The sequence below is a fragment of the Camarhynchus parvulus genome, chromosome 2 (genome assembly GCF_901933205.1).
Source record: "Camarhynchus parvulus chromosome 2, STF_HiC, whole genome shotgun sequence".
Taxonomy (NCBI): Eukaryota; Metazoa; Chordata; class Aves; order Passeriformes; family Thraupidae; genus Camarhynchus; species Camarhynchus parvulus.
This window is the reverse complement of record NC_044572.1, coordinates 15203290-15216525: the sequence shown is the minus strand read 5'-3', so window position 1 is coordinate 15216525 and position 13236 is coordinate 15203290. Positions and strand designations below refer to the sequence as shown.

At 40.1% G+C, this 13236-nt stretch overlaps 1 protein-coding gene across 5 annotated transcripts in view; it reads right to left on the bottom strand.

Annotated features, from left to right (window-relative positions):
• ZNF438 (zinc finger protein 438) overlaps positions 1-12439 on the bottom strand; it is a 51474-nt gene extending 39035 nt beyond the window's left edge. For 4 of the 5 annotated variants that reach the window (XM_030970293.1, XM_030970275.1, XM_030970288.1 and 1 more), the window contains exons 1-3: positions 12303-12439; positions 10121-10202; positions 9577-9630 (exon numbers count right to left, since the gene is read on the bottom strand). The gene's annotated coding sequence lies outside the window, so the exon portion shown is untranslated. Of the gene's footprint in view, positions 1-9576; positions 9631-10120; positions 10203-12102; positions 12128-12302 lie in introns of those variants that run through there. The other variant, XM_030970283.1, reaches the window with a different exon arrangement.
• Positions 12440-13236: the final 797 nt, after the last annotated feature.

The following is a 13236-nucleotide window of genomic DNA, read 5'->3' as shown; positions in this document are numbered from 1 at the left end:
GAAAATACAAAAGCAGCGCATGAGAATTTCAACTACGGGTATGCAAATAGGGCAGAGACAGTGCAGTGAAGAAGCAACAAGGACAGGAAGTAATTGCTGACATTATGGCCTGCACAAGTAACCATAACTCCCATTCTTCAGGAGATAAAACTGAAACATGAAACAATTATATTTTCTATTATTTTACTGAGATGGAAGCTGAAAAGAGACAAGCACTGTGACCTCACTGGAGACAAAGAGAAAGTTCCATCTTCTCCTGCACTAAACTTAATCCCACTTCTAAGGGTTGGTGATTTGCAAAAATAAACTGAACTAGCTTTCCCAGTCAATACACGTTCTTCAAAGATTAAAGTCACTGCTCCTAAATTTGTCTGTCTCCACAGCAGATTAAAGATTTAGCAGTACAATATTCATACAAGATGTTAGCCAAAAAAACTGCAGTAGTGGATGAGCCACTAGTTTTTCAATAGCTATAAATGCAACATGAATCTATCCACAGCAGATAACACTGTGTTCTGATTGTTCATCAGTCAGAAAAAAACATTTCAATATTGTTGCAAGATATTCTTTTTTCAAAGGACTTGTACATGTGAAGCAAAAATACTCCCAGTGATACTGTGTGGTTTTTTTCAGTTCAATGTGTTTAAAACCACAGCCTATTTTCAGCCAGGTGAGCTGACTGCAGTCTGTCAGAAGGCAGGAGCTGCCTACAAGGGCTATTACTGTGCAAAGGCGTTGGTGGCAACAGCCACGGGAAGGCTTCCCTGCACCTCCTCAGTGTAGGCAGCACGTCAGAATCTGAGCATTCCTCTCATGAGGAATTTGCAACTGACTCATCTGCTGCACCCTGAAGCAGCACTGTGGCTCACAACACTGGGCACTGCACAGGATTCCTTTTCAAATCAATATTTTCCACCTGGCCACATCTGCTCTTTGTGAAACCTTGGTAGAATCTGTATCTGAAAACTTGTAGGAGTTGAACCCAGTGATCCTTGTAAGCCCATTCCAACTCAGGATATTCCACAACGTGTACCACTTCAAGTAATGCTCTTTAATTGGGAGGTTACTGGCATTCACCTTATTTCTAGAAAGAAATGTAATCAACTTTAAAATCCTTAAAGTAAAAAATGTCATATTTTGGGCCTGTGAAACCACTTTGTAATGGAAAAGTGAATTCCAAAGACACTAGCTTTGAAAATTACTGTGCTTCTAAATACAGTTATTTAATATGACTAAAATAGAATAGAATAGAAATTTAAAACTTCCTCTTTTGGGGACATCTACAATCAGCCAACCTAACACGAAATAATATTCCCACCCAGTGCCTTTCTCACTGCAAGCATACACATTAAACATTTTATCCTTCCTAATCCAGAGCAGCTTTCTAAAGATCATTACTTAAAACTGAATTATCAGATAACTACACCAGTGACATACAAGTCTTGGAGAGAGAGAGGCCAGTAAAGAAAACCTGAAACCATTCTCTAAATATCCTTCATCAGACAAGCACGGCTTTTCTCTCTCAACCACTACTAACATCCATGAATTCTCCAGGTTTATCTATTAATTTTGCAATAATTAAAAATATTTTGGAAATGGTCTTTCCAGTGTTTCATGTTTGAAATATTATGAAGAGAATTTAAATAAACAGTTTTCATTATTGAACACTTTAAAACATAATACCACTTTGAGAAAAAAAGGTTCACATGCCCAAGTTAATTACATCTCTCACCACTGAAATCCCTCAGGGTTAAATAAGGCTCAGGATACTCAGCCTGTCCTGTCCCCCTGATAGGATACTTGCAATAGTCTATAGGTACAGACCACTTTACAAATTATTTTTTTACATTTTGTTTTCTAGGGGAAAGATGCTTTATAAATTTGTAGATATTACCATCAATACATTATTCATTTTCCTTGACTTGCATTTTTGATGCTGGTCAAACTAAAACCCATTATTCCACAACCTGTATAACTAAGATTTTATAGTTTTTTATTTTTTTGCTTTTCCAAAATGAACAGCTTCCTGGAACAGGAAGAGACTTAACCAGAGCAAACCAGTTGTATACTCAGGAGTTTCCATCAATTTTGTTAGTGTTACTATTAATCTAATTTTTATGCTTCTCAAAAGCTGATCAGCTAAATCTTTCAAAGGTATCTACATTTCTGTAAGTGTAGAATAATTTTAAAATTGAAAAAAGAAAAGCAAGTTTGGTTCACTTTAATTTTGAACATGAACAAAGCTTTCTTTCAAAATTGAACAGAAATTTCACTTTCCAATAAACAGCAATATTTTATACCAAATATTTGAAGATTTTTAGATGCAAAAAACACCTTCAAAAATGTTTCAACACTTTTGCAGTGAATTAGATCAATTATACTTTAATAATACCCTACACCAGCTCTCCTCAGAGAGCTACCCAGCTATACCCAGCTATCTTCAAACCATGCTAGTACATTAATGTAGGTTTGACGCTTGCATGAACTCATTAAAAGAGAAATAAAACAGCCAAAACACTCTACAGTTTCATGCTTCTTTTAAAGCAAAACCTTATCATGTAAAAGAAACCTTACAAATACTTAATTACTTAAATCCTCTAGAACACAGCCTTTAAGTACAGAATCTAAAACATAACCATTTTTCTAACTTTCTTTATGTGGTCACAAAGTCTTTCTGACGTAAAGAAATTTGACAACCAGGTGAAAAATAGCTGTAAGAAATTAACTTCAGGGCAAACATAAATGATGCTAATCAAACACACCAAGCCTATTAGTCTCACCAGCTCACCTTAGGCAGTACATGTTCTAAACTGGTCAGAGGTGAAAAATTCTGCACTGGACTAGACTAACTCAGTGTCTGAAAAACCCTCCCAGCAGCTGTTGATCAAACCTCGCTTCCTTATCATTTAGGAAATCCAACAGGCTTCACTCAATCCTCTCGGAGCAGCTCTGACCACAATTATCCCCAGGCCTGCCACTTTCAAGTCACTGAAATTAGCTGTCTAACCAAGAAACTCAACATGCTACAGCCAACAGGCAAGTTAGTCCTGCGTTATTTTAGCAGTGCACTGACATTTTTCTTCAGCAAAAGACATGGGAAGGTTTGTTCTCAAACCTGAACAGCGGCACACTCTGCTCAGCACTTTGTAGAGGAGAACAGAGCATGTACATTATATACCTTACAGATATGATGCTTCTGTCAAGTGACACCACTATACTAATTGCTTTTTGAAATAAAGTAAGACTTCATATTCTTACTAAACATACATTCCTTTTATTTCAAATCCCATCTCCCTAGCAAATTATAAGAGCTAGACAAGATTTCAGCTTCAGCACCAGAAGAGAAGACCCAAAGCAGGAGTCAATGTGGTTTACTAAAACAGTAATACAAGATCAGTGAGTACCATCTCAACAAAAAGTACATTTACTACTGTCCTCCCCTCTAGATCACTGTGTAAATAAAACTTTTTCCTCACAGAAAAAAAAATTCCTCCAGAAATTATCAAGTACATCATTCTACACATAGAACAACAGAGAATTGGCACAATTTTCAAATACAGCAACATGCAATCAAAATTATGTAAATACGACGTAAATTATATCTTATTTATGTTTCTATAAACTCTACTGTGGCAATACATATTCTTGCAGTGCAAGCAGATGATGAATGAAAACCAAAGATGTCAGAAAGAAAGACAAACAAGCAATCAGGCTGCTAACTAAAAAGCTACACCAGGTATTTTCAGAAATGGCCCTTAATAAGGTAAGATTTAAAGAAAGAAGAAGCCACCACTGACTTTCAGAGCGCTATGTTAATCTACAAAAGTGAAAAGAAATAATCCAAAGCAAGAAATTTCTCCGGGACCCCACATACATCTGGGACCCACCTGATTATGTAAAGAATAGCAACATGCAGCAGTGGCTTTTAAACATGTATTTTTCAAGTAGTGACAATCCAGAATAGCAAAGTTTACTTTTCAGATGTTCCAACTCTAAATAATGTTTAAAAGTTGACTGTTACTTTAGACTTATCATCCCTGGCAGAGTACCTCTCAGTTACTGAAGTTTCTCTGCCTTGACAGGGGAATTCCATTTCTAGGATTCACACAGAGAAAATGTTTCAGTATAAATCATGGCTATTCTAAGCCAGGAAAATGTCCCACGGATTGCTAAGTTACCATCCTTCAGGCAAGTTCCCTGTAATTAAGGTATCAATTATAATTTCACAGGCATGTTTTATTTTATAAATAAACTCTGTTTCCATAATTTGAGCTGTGGGAAAGAATGTCTGCGTCAGTGCATCAACCCTTGCAGCACAGCAAGTTTTGAACTGCATGCCAGCTCCAAATGCTATAATATGGATTCTAGCATGGAAAAAATAGGAGGAAGACTTCCCTCTCACCCCCAAATTCTCACAAGCCTTCTGAATTTTTTTATTCCTGTCACGGCACCTCCGTGACATCTGCTCTTTGCTGCTCTAGAACCAAACACAACAAATTTAACTCAATCTGCTGCTAAACACACCAAAAGTAAAAACTGCAGCCTGCACTAAACAGAGAGAAAAGGGCATTTAAGTGGGAATGAGAAAAAGCCGATTCTGCAGTCTTTTCCTGTTGAACACTGCTCCTGATGCTTTTATCACAGAGTTTTACATTTGAGTTTGATAGAGACTGAAAGCAAACAGTTTCCAGGACTTGAACCATGCCAAGAGAAAAGACTGGCAAAGCAACAAGCATGCTCATTTAATTAAGATACCCCCACTGCTATTTTTATGACTTTTTACATACTTGCTGGGAGTTGGCAGGCTGACACAGAAGGCCAGCGTTAGCTCATTTCATCCTCCCAAAATATTCCATCACTCTAGGTACAGAACAAACTTGTGTACTGAATCAAATTAAATTACTGCAGGAACACCAACTTCATGCATGAGCCCAGGCAACAGAAAAATCAAAGCTGAACAGAGCAGTGTCTCACAAGTAGCAAGTCACAAAAACAACTGGCCTACATAAATTCTTTCCAATTTCATGAGGACCCTGATGCTACTTCCCAAAACCTCTTTTCCAATATTCACATCTACAAGAGAAACAAAGTAAATCAGTGCGTCCTACCAAGAGAACTAGACATATTACCTAGTGGGTATCTCACCCAGATATAACACAGTACAGGGAAAGAGAACAAATCAGCGAGATGCTGTAACTCTTTCTCCCATAAACACACTAGGGATAGACTTAATTCCTTCACTCACACCACCAACACATGGTTTTTAGATGAGCTTTATTAAAAATCATGATAGAAAAAATAATTTTGCAAGTGACGAAAAGATGAGGGATTATATTCTTTTAGGAGAAAAGGTAATCTAAGCCTGTGTAAATACTCTTGCACTCTAACTCATTCAATTTCATTAGAATTTTTCTAAATTAAAATTATCCCTAGACTGCAGAGCTCAGTCTTACCAGTTTATTAAGAAATAGATCCTTTCTCAAGTTTCCTTTCTCACTTTGTCACCCGAATTTCACGGAATGTCCCCTTATTCTTAGAGCACGAACCAAAAAATCAACAGCTTTTGAATTACTGCTCAAATAATTCATCTTTCTGTGTACTTGTGTTATACTTTTTCATATTCACTGCCTTGCAAAGGCTAAACAATCTCTTCTTTTTTTCCAATTTACCTTTATAAAAGCAAATTTCCATTCCCACAGATTCCTTTTTTAGACTCTTCACTGATTCCCTTCTTCTCTACATCCCTTTTAGAGGCATCCAGCACCACATCCACTGTGATGGCATGATGTATGACAGTAAGATACTGATTTTTACCACTGCATTTTATACTCCATCACACTTTGTTTAGTTTGATTGCAAGTATGAACACAGGTATCAGAAGTAAAGAGAAGAAACAAGATTTTTAACACACAGTCCCCTACTTTGAGTATGTGGCATTACTAACATGCCAAGACATCATTTGGGGCCAGGCAGTCTTTGCATTTTTGTCCTTCAGCATAATTTATTCTTTGTAACTCACCAATTACAGACTGCAAATCTTTGTCATTTGCCTATCAGGGTACCCTCCCTGAAAGAAAATCACTGGTTTACAGGAGAACACAAACACATACTAAGCAAAGGTAACTGCCCAGGACTGTTTGCTTTTAGGTCTTCAATGAGGAATCAGGTGTGCTTTGGCACAAAATCAAGTCAATTTTTCAAAGGGTAGGTCTGCTGTATTTTTTACTAAGACTGTAATAGAAAAGATAAATCATACTATGGAGGACAAGAATATTCTGCAACCTACTTATTCTACCATAACTATGGAAAATATGTAACATCTCTGAATTAACTTGCTAAATACCATAAAATCTAATAGATACTATACTGGCCCTTACAAGGTACAATCCAGCCAAAACTACAAAAAGTTTCCTAAAACACAGTGCATTACATTTATAATTTGAAGATTTGAAATCACAACAGCCTATCCCTACCCTATTTTTCTCTGGAAGCTAAAAAAAACAAGAGAATCTATAAGACTTTTTTTTTCCTCAATGATGAACAATATTGTAAAGTTTGCTTAATATTGCTGTTTAGGGAAAAACATAATAGAGCAATTGACCTGACTCTCTGTTCTTAAACACTCTGCTAAAAGAACAAACTATTTGTGAAAATAACAAAAACCAGCTGAAGGCATTTGGGTGGTCTCCATTTGAGTCCTGTAATAATATAGAACAGTTCCTTTTTTCTAAATCCAATACTGATTTGTTTTCCTGCTTTGGTAAAGCCTCAAAATCTGTTGATGACAAAAGCAACACAACACACTGAACATCCATATTCATTTACTGGCAGGCTGCTAACTTGATTCATCACACACAGAGTACTACACTTACATACACAACAGTATTATGCAGGTTTCTATAGACTGATCCTTTTTAATTCCCTAACAGTATTTTGAGGGGTCATATAGTTTTATCTTTAGGACACTGCATATGATTAGCAGAGACCAACATTGGGTAGTTCAGCTATACCGCCCTGCTTCCTAAAAACATGGATCTACCTTATTTTTTCACCAGCAGTTCTGTTCTGATTGAGCTGAGGAAGAGCAAAAACTGTCAGAACTTCTTGGTGTATGTAGCACTCTTTGAAAGGACAGCCTAATATAAATCTGAGATCACACACCCTCACAATCACCAGACTGTAGTCTCCCTTAGAAGGCCAACCAGTCATGGCCAAAAAAATCCACCATAATTAAGTTCTATTTCATTTAGCAGAAGACTGAAGTGTGCTCAAAACTATAAAAATCAGTAAATTTTTTGTAAAATCCCTATTTTCTACAGTTCATCCCAAATAACCACAAACATACATATAAGAGAAGTGGCAAAGAAGCACAGGTGTAACAGCAATGACATCAGTCTAAGCTGTAATTTGTCACCATATACCATTTTCACAGTGCTGGCCCAAGAGAAAGATCCTTTGAGGAAGAGACACAGTCCCTTGCAATTGTCCTTCACAGCTGAATACTGCAGCTTTGAGGGGTTTTTTGATTTGGCTTCTGCTTTGGGGTCACGTAAAACCATTAAACAATTCCTACAGACATTTCAGCATTCAGCTACTGGTAGCAAAGGGATTAATGAAAAAGACTGAGTATTGGAACACAGCTCTGACTGCTCTGCCACTCACACTTGAACAGCAAAAATATTCCCTGGAACTGTGACTTACAACCAAGCTAATATCCCAAATCGATTTCAGTGATAGATCCTAGTAAGTCTCCCAGAAGTTGCTTCTTTCCCCACAACTCCTTTACCCATCCAACAAATTTTCCAAGCTGCTTTTCCATCTCTTTAGCACTTGCAAATACCCGAGTGAGCCACAAGAATACTCCTGTCTCCCCAGGGACTTGCTGTGACTGAGGCTCCTCAGCAGGGCTGAGATAGTCCAGCTCTGAAGCTCACTACATGACCTCTTCTTGGCATTAACCACAACACTTTTTCTAAACCAACAATCCTGGATTTAGACTTTCTAAAAAACAAACTGCTAAGCCACCAAATGAAACATGATGCATACACAGAAATTAACATCCTATAGTACCCTCTAAAAGTAAAAGTCACACTTCAAAAAAAAAAGCATGTTTATGATTCAATACTCCATAATTTTACTCTTTATATGATTCCATGAAAAAAAACCCTCATTCTGCAAAATAAAAGTTTAACCACAAATGAAGTGGCCACAATGTATTACAGTTCTGAAAAATGGAGTGAGCTGTTGATTACATTCTTTCCTTTCCATCTGTGCAACAATTCAAGGTGAACTAACAGCAAAGTACTAAACTTCTTCTGGTATGAGGACACCAGCCAGCCGCCCTTCAAGCAAGGCTTTCAGTACTGTATAGCCTTCAAAAAGATGCAAGAAAAGAACCAAAGAGAAAAAGAACAGTTCACAGTTCAGGTGAGGAAAACCTTGTTTCCTAAAATGGTAAGACTGAAGTGACAAAGACAGTCTTTCCTTAATTGATGCCCTTTCACATCCTTGTTCAATACACAGCACAGTTCTACCACAGTGAGGTCTATGGTGTTTTGATTATGTTCTTGATATTAAGTGGAAGAGTTATCAGATTACAATGTATTGCTGTACAAACCAAACTAACTTTCCTACAACATTCAATTACACTATAAATACCCATGAAATTAGGCCTTTAAAAAAGTAATGCTTGAATACTACTGACACTAGGTTTAATCAGCCAATTAGGGACAAACCAATACCAGAAAATACAGTACTATAATACGATAAGTCAAAGACACAATTAGCAAATATCACACTTCATGATATTTGAATAGAATGGTTTTGACCCAGTTGTTCTGTGGTTTCATGAGGTGACAAGACCAACAGTCATACAGCAAATACAATACAAAGACAGAAGCATTCTCAAAATGCCATTTTAAGCTGGCAGTAAGAATCTCTTTATTACATCAGCACAAGAAATAATGAAATTTAAAAAAAAACCTACAACTTTTTATTTTTGAAATTTAAAAACATTAAAAAAAAAGATCTCTGTCATATAATTTAATGGTGGTTACATTGTGAAGAAGTCTGTAATTCATTTAACTTTGACAAAAACATGCAAATATACTCCATGAGAAAGAGTTCAATTATTACTCAATCAGTACTGTTTCTCTTATTTGCCAATGTTAGTCTTGTAAAAATATGTGGTCATGTCTTAAATTCGTTTTTAAAAAAATCTCTTCAAGTAAAACATGTTCTGGATCTCTGTAAGTGAATTAAAACACCAACATGAAGTATTAAGTCTTAGCAAATAAGGCCCGTGTCTTGTCTTGACTGCAAATAAGGATGAGCATCAAAAGATACTTTCCTGCTGCTGAACCACTAATATCTTTTATGGAAATTATGAAAACAATCTGTTTCACTGGAGTACAAACCCAATGGAGTACACCCTCAATGGCCTTAAAGAATTTCAAATGGGCAAATAAACAGCAACTCAAACACAGAGGCAAAAACTGGTTTTGTGTTCAGATGGACACAGAATCAAGGTCTAAAATACTCTGCAAAGATATTACTGTAATCTTTCAATATACCCACCTTATTCGTCCTGCTGCTGCTACGACCAATGAAACATTTCATCCATCTTAATTCCTATTTCAAGGAAATAAAAAAAAAAAACAAAACAGAAAGTTCCAATATCTCAGGAAATACATTTAGCAAAGGCAGAAAATCGTATTTAATAGAAGAGATAAACATTTTAGGAAGCAGTGAATAAACAAGAATTCTAATAAAGCATGTTTACCCACAATACAACAACATCTCCTCTGAGGTATACCCTACATTAACATGACTTTAGACGAGAGATTACAATAATAAATATCTGAATAAATACTGTTAAAATAACTGATGAAAGTTCACATATTTCTGATTTTTCCATGCACTTTTAAAACTCTGAAGTTTCTTTAATTGCAACTGCAGCAATATTTCCAGTCAGCTTCCAATCCAAGTTCTACACTCAACACTTGGCTATTTCACTTTGACCTGACACCATCTACCTCCTTAGGTGCAAATAAATACATAAAACCATCACCAGTTTCATACAGACATTTAAAACATTAAACCACTTCTATAAATGTTTTACCTGTGCACATAAAAATGCTTGAAACAGTCCAAGTCACTGATGAAGAACACTCCTCCCACCTAGCACAACATAATCCTTGAACCTGTACATCAAAAACATATGTGTGACAATCACTACACATTTCTAAGGCTTCAGTGAGAAAGTCAGAAATATCTCATATATGCTCTCTCCGTCATTGCTAGTTCTGATATTCACACTCACAAATAAGATGCAGGAAACATAAGAAACCAGTATTTTCTTCATTAAATGCTTTGAAAAACACTTGAATTACAACTTCAGCTACCCGAATCTATCTCTAACAGCCTGCTCAAAAGCTAAAAACATTTGCATAGTACTGGTTTTCTTCTGATCTTCCAGTTATCATTACCCAAGAATATCTTTAGAATTGAATACTAAGAACATTAGATCATTATAAAAAATATTTTAAATATATGATTTGTCATACACTTTATTTCTGCCTTTTCCTTTCTGTCTTTTGACAAACTCTAAAATGGAAAAAATCCAATTCTTCTAGCTACTGAAGCAGAAAAAAAATGCAGTCATCCCTAATATATTTTGCTTTACATAAAAGTAACTTTGAAAAAGATAAACTTAAACGATCACTAAAATAACTAGCTACAATCAAGTTATTGAAAAAACAAAGAAAAGAGCAACAGCTCGGTATTTTGATTGCTGAATAGTTCTGTGAGGAAAAAACCTGCACATAAACTACTGTGATCCAAGGGAACTGTGTGTTTACCCTATGTTATCCTCCTCTTTCCTTTTTATTAAGGAATGATAACATGAAAGACCACTTTTAATGGCATATTACAAGTTCAAATAAATTAGTACGAGAAAACTCAAGACTACAATTAGCTTAACTATACAGCATTTAAGAGCTAGGCTGTTGGCTGAGACTTTAATACATTAAAAAGCTTCAACAACAGTTATGTTGGAGAAGAAAGGAAGTGAGCACAAGACATACCAATTTTAATTTAGGTATAGAACTAGGTAAATCTTTTAACAGAGTATGACTTTTGGGCAAAACAAACTGAAACAAACCAATCTTTCATATTGTTTTAAATCTGCAACGCTGCAGACATTTGCACAGTCTTTTGAAAACTCTTTTATGCGGCTTTAAAATGCTTCCCTCCTTGTATTATCTATGCGAGACACATCTGATCAGTTGGAACCTGGGATTTGTTCCTGATGTCATTATTAAAAGTTCCAATGGATTCATAAGCTGACAGGCCTCAGTAAAGTTGCACACAAACATTACACCCATTTACTGCATCCATAGGACAAAACGCATTTGGCCGTCAGTCCCTTCCAAACCGTAAGGAGCCCGAGAGGGCTGCGCATCGTATTTGTACTTTTATGGAAGCAGCAGCACGGTTATGAAACATCGCTCAGGCCTGGAGTCAAGAGCCGGGCGCACAGCTCCGACTCACGCTGCCAGGGACCGCACGGGAGCCAAACGCTGCCCCAGAACCTGGAGGCACCCACTGCCACCCCTCACAGAGCTCACGCTCTATGGCCACCGCTGAAAAAAAGCGTGAGCTGTACAAGCAACCATCGTGACCTGAGGGAACCGGTCACACGCGGCCTTTCTGCAGGTCTTTATTACAACATCAGCACCGGCAACGGCAGTCACGCCCTCTCGCAGTTTCCGCACCCGCGGGGCTGATACCCCAGTTTCAGCTGTGGCATCCCTGGGCCGGGCTGTGGCACCCCCGGGCCGGAGCTCGGCTGGCCGCGCTGGCTCCGGGCTCGCACGGCGCCCCCGGCCGAGCGCCGCGGGCCCCGCACCGCCGCTCCCAGGCTCCGGCGGCGGGAGCCGGGCGGGCCCCGCACACACCTCGGCGGCCCGGGGGGACGCTGCCGAGCCCGCCGCGCCCCTAGGCCAAGCAGCGGGACAAGCCGTGCCGTACCGGGGCGAACCAAGGGCCCCGCAGGCGCGGAGCTCCGGCGGCAGCACCCGGCGAGGAACCCCTCGGGCTCACCGAGTGAGGGCCGGAGGGGCGCCCGCCCCGCCGGGGCCGCCGCCCCGCCGGGAGCCGCCACCCCTCCTGTAGCCTCTGGCTTCCCGGCCCCGCGCCGCCAGCCGGCTCCGCAGGCGGGCAGGGAACGGGACAGCCGCGCCCCGGCGCCGCCCGCCCCCAGCCCGGGCCGCGGCCCCACCGCCGCGGGGGAAGGAACTTACGAACACCCGCCGTGCCCGGTCCCGCCTCCGCGGCGCGGGGCGGCGGCGTCACCCCGCGGGAAGGCGCAGGGGCGGGGCCGCCGGCGGGCGGGCGCTGTCGGACGGAATGGGGCGGTGGGGCCGGGGGTGGTTCTGCACCCGGCCTTCGGCGGCGCTGCCCCGGGCGTGCGGGGCTGCGGCCTCGGGCCGCGCTGCGCTGAGTGAGGCCTTTCCTCCCCGTCCCAGGCAGCCACTGGCGGGCGGGAGCTGCGCTCGCAGCCGGTCCCCGAAAGTGATGGTTATTAGGCAGTGGGATGGGGGGGTTTTGGGGGGCAAGGTAGAAAAAGGAATCTCTAAAAAGTACAGGAGGTGTGTTGGAAAATAAGCGTAAGGGACTTGAAAGCACTGGGTCACAGGGGGCACAGATGGCTGAACATGAGCTGACTTGAAGGGCAGGGGCATCCAGGCCTGTATCAGCAGTAATGTGGCCAGCAAGATGAGGACAGTGATTGTGCTTCTGTACTTGGCAGCAGGGAGGCCGTGTCTCAAGTACTGGGCTTGGGTTTGGGGCCCTCATTTTAAAGCAAACATTGAGATGCTGAAGCCTGTCCAGGGAAAAGCAGTGAAACTGGTGAAGCATCTAAGGACAAGTCTGATGAGGAGCAGCTAAAGGGAGCTGGGGGTGTTTAGTCAGGAGTAAAGGAGGAACAGGGAGGACCTTATTGCTCTTCAGAGCTACCCAAAAGAAGGTTGGAGTGAGGTGGGGGCCAGTCTCACAAGTAACAAGTGATGGGACAAAAGGAAGTGGCCTCGAAGTTGTGACAGGGAAGGTTTAGTTTGGATATGAAGCAAATTATATTGAAGATCCTGATAGCCTCACGCAGCATGTACAGGTAATCAGGCCTAGCTAGCATGGGTTTATTAAAGGCAGGTCCTGATTGACTGACCTGTTCCT